At 39.2% G+C, this 6988-nt stretch overlaps 1 protein-coding gene across 1 annotated transcript in view; it reads left to right on the top strand.

Moving 5' to 3' along the window:
• Window positions 1-235: 235 nt before the first annotated feature.
• The window catches only part of BACH1 (BTB and CNC homology 1, basic leucine zipper transcription factor 1), a 57016-nt gene continuing 50263 nt past the window's right edge, over window positions 236-6988 (top strand). The window contains exon 1 of the mRNA XM_012657414.1: window positions 236-284. The gene's annotated coding sequence lies outside the window, so the exon portion shown is untranslated. The remainder of the gene's footprint in view (window positions 285-6988) is intronic.

Here is a 6988-nt window from a genome sequence, read left to right as displayed (position 1 = left end):
CCTGGAAGTGGCCGCGTCCGCCGGAAGGGCGAGCCGTCGGTGCCCGTGGCTCCTGCGCTGTTGTTTACCGGCCCGCGCCGCACTTTACCCGGGGCGGGGGCCGGGGGCGTGCCGGGGGCCGGGGTCCGGGCTCCCGCTCCCCACCCCGAGCCCGCGGCCCGCCCGGGCTGTGACACATCAGCACCGCCCTCGCGGCCCGGGCCCGTGTTGTCCTCCCGCCCCTGCCACCACCCTCCGCTGCCGCGGCGTCCGGCGAGCTGCTGCCTGCCGCCGTCCCGGCCTGGGTGTGTGTCGCGCGGGTAACCACGTAAGGAGGGCCGAGTTCGTGGCTGGGGCGAGAATGCCACCTTGCTGAGCCGGATTTAGCGAAGACTGGTTTTGGGGACTGGAGATCCCAGGGTTCCCTTTGTTGGAGTTTTGCCCACACATTGTAATTGAGATTCTCACAATATGGTGAGAGTGGGTGTTGCTTATAGAGACACCAGCTTTGTGCTCGTGTAATGTAACATGCGTGCCATTGCTTTTTCATTCTTCCACGGCAGTTTCATGTCATTGAGTAGAATTGTGCGGAATGCTTTTATGCGGTGAGGCTTCTGCGTTAAACTTGGGCTGGTTCAAGGTAAAGTGCAGTAGTGATTGTGAAAGAACGAGTGTGGAGAAAACAAGCTACAGGGTCATACTTTGAGGAACAAAGATTGTTTTGTAGGATGCTAATGTTTTTGGAGAATTATCTGAGTGTTAGGACTGTTAAACTTGGTGGATGCCACCACTAGGTCTTTGTTCATATAATTGAACAGTCCTTACCTCCCAGGGGGTTTGCATGTAAGGCAGTTACAAAGAAAGGGTGGAAGGAAACCTTAGACCTGTTGGTGGCAGAGCACTTGAGTGCTTCACATGGTCAACCAGAGAAATGGGAAGAGGTCTGCTTGTTTCTTCCTGGTCTTGGGGTAGTGGTGCAAGGGCTGGGCTGGGCTTGAAGGCACTTGCCACTTCTGCCTTTGGCCCTTTTAAAGAAGCCTAGGGAAAAAAAGGCTCCTAGTGAGTCAGCTTGGAGTAGAGTGGCCTCGGTGTAGTGATTGCATCGGGTATTGTTGTTTAACCTATGGTTCTTCAAGTGGTTTACCATTCTTCAATATGTTTGTTGGATGACAAGGTGGGATGACTCTAAAAAAGTTGGGTTGCTGAGTCATTCACCCTAGCCAGAGAGGTAATTAGGAACAGCTGGTGCAGACACTCATCACATGCCTCCACTATAAAAGGCCAAGGAGCACTCTAAAGGAGTTGCTTCACAAGGCTGAAGCGGACCCAGCTGGGGTTGCCTGTATTGATACAGGTAATCAGTGGATGAAGTGCAATAGCACTCTTAGTGGCCAAGTGGCACTGAGGTGGTGTTTAAACACACAGTATCCTCATGACCTGGTGCCTGAGAATAAATTTGTGCTGGAGAGAACTAAAACCGGGAAAGAAATTTGCAGCCAGAAGTAACTCAATAAGCAGTATTGTAATAAAAATATTTAGTACTTTCACTGTAGTTAGTTTTTTGTTTCCTTTTTGTGGTTTTGTTGTGTGGTCCATAAGTGTCAAAAAGTGAATTGAATTTGTTCTTCATAAAAATTTCTTTATGAGAACACAGAAGGGGACTTGTTCTGTTTGGCACGGACTTAGGCTTTTCATGCATACACAAGTAGTGGTGTCCGAGAGGAGGGAGGGTAAGGAGACTATGGGTGGAATTAACAGGTCTCATTGGGTCAAGTCTAGAAAGAACTGTTTAATGAAAGGCAAACCATACGTATCTGTCTCATTCTCTTGATATATGGTGCTACCATCTTTACATCTTGTGTCATTGCTGCTTGCTTAAAAAATGAGGATACAACCCAAACATATGAGTCCTTATAACAAAGTTCAGGAATGGGAAGTGTGGAGGGGGGATTTGGCCCTGACCTGTGGTCAAAAGAATGATTAATTATTATCGATGATAGGTAATTTAAAACATTTTGAATTAGGAAAAATGATTAATTTTGTTGCTTTAAGTTTGGGAATAGAGATTAGAAGTCATGAATTTTTTAGTTAGTAGGGCCTTGAAGGTGGGGTGCAAGGGGATTTATTCGGGAAGAAAATATTAAAACTTTGCTTTTTAAATGTACTTTTATGTAAAATAACAAAGATATTAAGCTTAAAGATACAGACTAAAAGTAGAGCATACGTATTATATAATTTGGGTGCTTGCCCCTACCCCTTTCTGTTGGAAAATATAGTGTTAACTACTGACAATAACATTCTTTCAATAATGGAAATGCTTTTTAAAAAGCTTCTGATTTCCTCTTAATAGCTATAGTTCTTTCAAAATGTTCTTAATATTCCATTTAATTTTTATTTCATGTGTAGTTCTTTTTATACTGTACCTTAAAGATTGGAAGCTTGAGTGTACATTTCTTGTTACATTGTTGATATTGAAAATGGAAATAGAAAAAAATAGTTACATTTGATAACATACTTTGAATTTGGAGACAAGCCCAGCAATTTGTAAGTTTAATGTATATGTGATCTGAAGTGTAGTGATGTGTAAGAAGGTGTAATGGGAACACTTGAAGATAATCTACACATTGGAGTGTAATATGTATGTAGCAAATTCTTTTAAAAATTACTCTGTTACTCCTTGAAGTCTGCCCTTTTTTTTTTCTTCTAAACTTACACCCCTTAATGAGGATTAATACGACTACTTATTTAGCAAATCTCTTTGGAAGTCACATTTATTAAGAAAATCAACCTCTTATGAGTGTTGGGGGTGGTTAGTATTAATATTTAGCATTCTGTTAACTTTCATATGCCTTCTATCCCCCTCTCCTGTATTTAAAAAATATGCCAAATAAGATAATCCACCAGAAATTTTAGTGCTTTTTGCCAGAATGCAGGCCTCTTGGAGAGAATAAACATTTCAGGACTACAGATAATATACCGACTTGTACCACCGCGAAGTCTGGGCATCTGGCTTACTCAATGTGTAGCATTAACAGAACCGAAGTCATGAGTTTGATCTCTGTACAGTTGACAGAGAAGCAGTAAGTAAAATGGTTAAAAGTAAGTGATCAGACTGCTTCAGGTCAAGTTCTGGCTATGTTACTCCCTCTGAAGCCTTGAGCAAGATGTTCCACCTAGTGTTTAGTGCCTCATTGTCTCCTCTGTAAAATGAGGATGGTGGTAATAGAATCTGTATCATAGAGATTGTTGTGACGGTTATATGCATTAATATGGGTTAAGATGTGGTTAGAACAGTGTGAGCTCTATATTAATACATTGACTGCCTCACTAGAAAAAAATTGTTTTTCTTTGGGGCCATGGTGTTTTATTATGAAAATAGAATAAAAACTTCGAAAACAAAACGATCCTTTCTAAGATAATGAAAAAATTGTTATTTTTTATTTTCTGTACATGAGTTATATGCAATTAAATTGTCAATATCAATTGTAACAATAAGAACATTAACAAGTAAGATTTTCAGGAACTAACTGCATATGCTTCATGAGGCCCGGGCCTCAAAACTAGTAAGTTGAATACAACTCACATGGCAGTTAATGTGTTAAACGTCAACAAATGTTAGGTGTTATTATCTGTTGCTCAGAATCAGGAAAGTACTTAGTTACACAGCCACATTTTGTAGCTTCCCAGAGTTGAACTGTAGCCATCAATCACAAGTGAGACTGAGGAGTGCCCCAGGTCACTGCTGCTGGAAAAACAACTCAAGTGAACACTCTGATGATAAATCAGTAGCACCATCTCAAACACACCCAACTTCTGAGGGCAAGGAACACAGGACACAGCTTTTTATTTAAAAGACTCTAACAGTTTCAGCAGAGTGCTCTAGAGGCAGTTACTACCAGTTAATTGAAATTGGCTTTTGGAGAAATAAAAACATTTGCCATTTTTAGTCTAGTGTCTTCTTCACATTATAGTTGACATATGTGGCCCAGCAGGTTTAGTGTCCTGTCCACTCCCTCCTTGCTTATTAATATCAGGACAGAACTTGTTTCTCAATACATCTTCCTGGGTGCCATACAGTTTGTTGGGAACATTTGGATTTACCTGTCATTTACTAGTTCTAAGTATTGTGTTTTCTTTAGATGACATGTCTATACCAATGTAGAAAAATTATACACGATATGCATATGAATACAGTAGATACATTTATCATATAGCTTCTTGTACCTGTTAGTGATCGAGAAAGGTTGTGTCAAACATTTTGACCATCCTTTCAAGTAGAGTGTAAGTTTCTTGATGGTGAAGATCTGTGTCTTTCTGTTTTATTTCCTGTGGCCTTGAACGTGCCTCCTCTGTGTTTGTTCAGTAAACTATTGGTTGCTCCACTGGGTGGTATAATATGAGTTTGTTCTAGTTCAGTGGTTTTGAAACTTGGGAATTTTTAACAGATTGAAGGAGGGAACATTATGTGTTGTACCTCTTAAGAGTGTACTGAGTTGAAACTCTTGATTATTTAGATTTCTACTTTCTGTTTTCATCATTGGTGTGATTATTGAGGAAGCAGCTGGAATTAAATCATTCTTCTAATTCATCTCCTAAGATAGAAAATTTGTGACTTATTTTTACCCATATTTGGCTCAGAATTGAATCGAGCAAAATATAATTTGGGTCTTCTTATACATTAATACTTAAAATATCATCACGCCTCTAGAACAGATCCTTTGTTTTGTTTAGGATCAGGGACAGTTTGGAAAATATTAATAGGATAATTGCCTCAAAGCAAACATAGGAACAAAGAAATAGTGGTTGCCAGAATCTTGGTTGTTAATGACTGTTGTGTGAGCACAGTGGGCATGCAATGAAGTTGGCTGGCTGCTCATTTCCTGTCTCAGTACTGGCACAATTTAGAAAATGTTACCTTAATGCAGCTGAAACTGTGTGCAAATCATGTTCTTTTAAAAATTAATTTAAATCCTTTTGTTAATGCCAGGGGAAACTCATTGTTCAAAAGAATATTTTTGTAGTAAAATAATTATTCTCAGTTTCTCTCTGGTAAAGTTATTTTCACTTTTTTTTTTATTTTTTAGATTGGATCAGAGTCATAGTGGAACAATTACACTCCACTTCCTCATCCCTCATTAAAGTGGAATTACACTAAGAAGTATTTTCAATTCCTTTGTAGCCTGAACATTAGTAATAGCTCATCTCGAAGGTTATAGACTAAATAGTGTAGTAAGGGAAATAGCCCTCTCTGTTTTTATATATATATATATTTTATTAATCTCTTCTTTTTATTGGCTTGTCTGCCTCTAGGACTCCCAGGGGAAGTGTTTTTGGCCTAAGGAGGTGAACTCTTCGGGGCTCTGTTGAAAATATGGGGGAGAACTACCTACTTAACTCCTCGCCTATTGGTATCTTTGCATACTTAATGCCTTGTTCCTTTAAAGTGTGCCAGCATCTTTTGGAAGTCCTCTAAATCGGCACAGTTACTCATCCATCAGACAGTTTGTTATAAATATGTAGCTATAAAAGATGCATTTTAATAAATTTATGAGCCTTTAATTAGGTTGTATTTTTGGAGTAAGTGGTTGTTTTTGGTAAGGTCAGTAATTTCATTAGTGTATATTTTATATTTAAAGATTATTTTTAAAAATGTAAAGTGGTTGTAATGTTTTGGCCCAGGCCTCTTCACTTTCCAGAGTATCTGATGGCTATCTACTATGTTTTTCTAAGGAGTGTTACCAGAGTGGCTCAGGAGTCTCCTCTAGGTAGGATTTACCATTTAAATTAAAAGAAGTAAGAAAAAAGCTATTAGCTGTTACAGTTTTTTTTTTCACATTAGCAGAAGACTTTGAAGTAGAAAAGCCTTTTGCCCTGCTGACTAGAGTTCTTTACTGACATGCCTTCAGTTTCAGCTGTCATCCAGAGAAATCAAAGGAAATGCTAGTTGGGGATGAGTCTGTAGCTACTATTCACTTTCCCTGCTTAGCTGTCCCTTTGTGGTAAAGGACTGTCTTAAGTGCTGATCAAGCTATAGGCATATTTCCTTAGATTTTTAAACAATATGTTTTGCCTCTGAGGGCATTCCTTTTGTCATTAGCCTAGTTTGTCTGTTTTCTAGACCCCAGAAGAGCTGAGTACCTTTTCTTCTCTGGAGCAGGTTGGCAGCAGTGGGGTCACCAGTAGCAGAGGAATTGAGATACTAGTGTGCTGTCTTGCCATTGCTTCTCAGATGCCAGTGTAGAAACACTTTATTCTCTTCTGGTGAGTTAACTTGGAACAGATCTCTAATCCCTGAAGAGTAAGGAATAACTGTATTTTTAAATTTCAAGACACTTTGTTCTCTTATCTTCTGATTCATGATGCTTCTGCCCCCAAACTCACACACATATACATATTGAACTTTTGGTGTGTGTAGATAGTAGGTTGGCTAAATTCATTTCAATATTTGTGGAATTTCTACCTGTTAGGTATTGGGTTTACATTTGACTTATGAAACAAATGTTTATGCCTTTATAAGCCAGGATCTTTTCTAGATATTGGCAATGCAGTACTTTTCAGAAGTTTATAGTCTAATAAACCATTACTATAGCATGTATTAATTGGAGTAGCAGTATATAAAAGCCATAGACTATTAGAAACCTGAGTTTTGGGAAATTAGGAAAGCCTTGGGAATGTTAATAATGAATACGCAGTTTAGTGGAGTAAACAGCTTGTATTGACAACTCAGTGCTGAGAAGCTTAGCTGTGAAGAAGACTAGAGTAGAGAGAAATAGATTTCAGTAGGGGAATGTTGGATCAGGAAGGTTGTGTGTGTGTATATTTACAACTTAGGTCAGAGGAAAAAGGTTGAAAAATGCAAGCAACATCCTTGTTTTGGCCTTGGCTAGTTCCTCTTATGGTTGCAAGATGGCTGCTCTAAGTTCAAGTGTCACAAGAAAATATGACTAAGTTTCCTGGAAGAAGAGAGACACTATTTTTTTTTTTTTCTGGGATGTTTCTGTCAGAAAAG

The sequence above is a fragment of the Propithecus coquereli genome, unplaced genomic scaffold (assembly GCF_000956105.1).
Source record: "Propithecus coquereli isolate 6110/MARCELLA unplaced genomic scaffold, Pcoq_1.0 Scaffold54, whole genome shotgun sequence".
NCBI lineage: Eukaryota > Metazoa > Chordata > Mammalia > Primates > Indriidae > Propithecus > Propithecus coquereli.
Note: the sequence above shows the minus strand (reverse complement) of the source record. Positions and strands in the feature narration are given on the sequence as shown.